Below are 3,251 nucleotides of genomic sequence, written 5' to 3'. Positions count from 1 at the left end.
AAACCACATCTGCTCTGCATATTTGGGTGTAGCATGAAGGACACTTTATATTTGCTGTTTTACCAAAGGAAAGTAGAGTAGAGTTGCTCAGTCGTGTCCGACTCTTTGCAACCCCATGGACTGTAGCCTACAACGCTCCTCCGTCCATGGGATTTTCCAGGCAAGAGTACTGGAGTGGGTTGCCATTTCCTTCTCCAGGAGATCTTCCCAACCCAGGGATTGAACCTGGGTCTCCTGCATTGTAGGCAGATGCTTTACCATCTGAGCCACCAGGGAAAACAAGCACCAAAAGTTCATTTCAGACTTGGAGGGCAAAAATGACACTGGAAGAGGGGTCAGGATTACGTTTTCTGAGAAAGTACATTATACAATTGCTAGGTTTGGTGGGTGGACAGTGTAATCTTTCATTCTGGCTTACTTCCTATATGAAGTTCTGAAATATTAGGACCTTACTCATTCTCACTGGCCATAAAAGTTATATGTTAAACAAAGCCCAAGATTTAGTAACCTACAAATCACTTCTGACTTCCCGCTACTGTGGAAATCTACACCCAGCCAAAAAAAAAAAAAAAAGGTTGTCATTGATCTAGTTGCCTATGAACTTTATAAACACCAAAGTCAGCAGCCAGAGACTAAAGAAAATTAAATTCACACAAATCTCTTCATCAGCAAGTAAAACCCCAAAACAACACAGCTAGAACTCTGGAATCAAAGGATTGCAAGATGTGAGAAGCAAGCGGTATACTATCAGAAACCCAAGGCACAGCACAAAATTAATGAAGAGAGCTTCAAATGAGAGAAGCCTGGCCATTCCTTGGCTGTGCCAGCCCCAGAAGCCATAGATGAAAATGTCAAACAAAGCCTGGAACAACTGGGGTCTTAATTCAGTCTAAATTTACTAATCCCTTGAAAATGCTCAAAATGACCACTTTTATTATGGCCACAAAAGTCTAACCCTGGAAGGAGTTTTAGCACCATTTCTAAACCATTTTTTTTTTTTTTTTTTGGACAATGGACTAGAACCTTGAGGCTTTCTTGAGTAATATCATTATGTGTACTCAGAGTTATGCTAACATATCTTTCCAACCTTGCTAAAAGATCTGTAAATGAACCTCTTTTTCTTTTTCCATCTCCCCTAGAGCTCCATCATGTTGCAAATAGGACTGATTTTTTTTTTAATTTATTTATTATTTTTTTTACTTTACAATATTGTATTGGTTTTGCCATACATCAACAAGCATCCGCCACGGGTGTACACATATTTCCATCTTGAACCCCCCTCCCACCTGCCTCCCCATACCATCCCTCTGGGTCATCCCAATGCACCAGCCGCAAGCCTCCTGTATCCTGCATCGAACCTGGACTGGCGATTCATTTTTTGTATGATATTATACATGTTTTAATGCCATTCTCCCAGATTTTTATAACAATAACAACAACTGACATTTATTGAGCATTCACAGTCCAGGCACTGTACTCAGTGATACATTTAAAAATTTTAATTCCTCTGACTCTTCACGAGATAACCATTATTATTATCTCCATATTACCTTGAAGAATAAGAGGCTTCAGAGAAATTAAGTAATTTTTTCAAAGTCTCACATTTAGGATACAACTGAGTGAAAAGCCAGAAAAGTGTCCCTAGGTGAGAAAAACCAAAATTGGTGGTGAAATCGGCATAGTTTTGTCCATGGATCCTGTGGTGTTGTCTCAGCCTGTGTTACCCAGACAGCAGAGCTGGAGGCAAGGAGCTTAGAATACTTCTACTTGATTAGGGAGTGCATTTCCAGCTTGGGGGACAAGAGGCGTAAAGCAGAAAAGGAGGAGCCAATATAGGACCACATTACCAAACTGGCAGCTGTCAAGTGAGACTGACTGCTCAGAGCCACAAGATCATCCTTCAGGAAGGTGCATAAACAGCATCTCAAAAGGGACCATCCAGAGGGAGAAAGAGAGATGAGACTATTTATTAGCTGTCTCCTTCTGCAAAAGTTTGCCTCGTGGGGCACCCACTCCCTGCACTTCAGGGCTTTACAAGCAGAATCCTGTAGCGCTCTTAATCTTGGCATTAACACCTCCCTGGGGCTGGAGATGAGAGGCACATGGTGCAGCCCAGTGTGAGGCACTATCAGCAGGAGCCCATATAGAACTGCTGGTATTAAAACAAGAGACAGGTAAGTCTGAGAGGCTCTGGCACCTCTGGGGTGTCTGAGACATGTGTGTCCTTCTTTGCAGGATAGAACTCAGTTCTAGAATGTTACAAGTGGTTGGGATGCTTAATAATGACTGAAATATAGAAAGTTCATTTGTAATCTCAGGTAGACACTGAAGCAAATTCTTATGCAGAGAATAAAAAAGCAGAGTCCAGAAAGCAGAGTTTCAAGGCATCTGGACAAACAGCAGTTATAAAGCACAAAAATGGTCAAGGGTAGAGAAGAGGAATATAAGAAAAGCCACCTAGTCATGAATTCTTCCCAGAAAACTAACCAGTGGGGTCTAAAAACATACATGGAGGATCTCAAGAAGTGCACCCTCTTTCCTGGAGGAAACAACCAACTGTGGTGTGATTCCATCTGGGCTGGACCATCTGGGTTGAGACCATTGGAGTGCTTAGAATACCATTGCACAGTTCCCTGACCTAGAATCTGATACAGCATTTTGTTCTGATGCAATGACTTCAGAAAACAAAATCCCCTTTGTTTTGGACTCAACAAGATAATAGCCATAAGCCCACCTGGAGTCTGTGATAGTTAAAATTTGTTTTAGTTAAAATTAAAATTTAGGTCTTTAGCTAAAATTAATGGTAAAAGCCCTTCGTGGATAACTCTATGTGCCAGAAGGGAATCCTCATAGTTCTAAGCAAAGTGGACCATGACGAGGAAGGTACTTCTGATTGCTGGAGCCTAGGCCACCTGACTGTACTCAGCTATAGGGATGACAGGGAAGGCATGTCATTTTCAACTAATATAGTGCGTGGCAAACTTTGCCTCACAAATTATAAAAATTACCCAAACATAGAAAGAGGTTCAGGGCTCCCCAGGTGGTGCTAGTGGTAAAGAACCTGCTTGCCAATGCAGGAGACACAAGAGACGTGCGTTCATCCCTGAGTCAGGAAGATCCCCTGGAGTAGGAAATGGCAACCCACTATAGTGTTCTTGCCTGGAAAATTCCATGGACAGAGGAGCCTGCCAGGCTACAGTCCAAGGGACTACAAAGAGTCGGACACATCTGAGCAACTGAGCACACAGGAA

The 3,251-nt window shown here is 42.3% G+C and overlaps 1 non-coding gene across 1 annotated transcript; it reads right to left on the bottom strand.

The window, feature by feature from the left end:
- Positions 1-204: 204 nt before the first annotated feature.
- Positions 205-276, bottom strand: TRNAC-ACA (transfer RNA cysteine (anticodon ACA)). The gene has a single exon. It is a non-coding gene; the product is annotated as a tRNA-Cys (tRNA).
- Positions 277-3,251: the final 2,975 nt, after the last annotated feature.

This window comes from Bubalus kerabau, chromosome 1 (genome assembly GCF_029407905.1).
Source record: "Bubalus kerabau isolate K-KA32 ecotype Philippines breed swamp buffalo chromosome 1, PCC_UOA_SB_1v2, whole genome shotgun sequence".
Classification (NCBI taxonomy): Eukaryota; Metazoa; Chordata; class Mammalia; order Artiodactyla; family Bovidae; genus Bubalus; species Bubalus kerabau.
The sequence above is the reverse complement of the archived record's forward strand: the minus strand, read 5'-3'. Positions and strand labels throughout refer to the sequence as shown.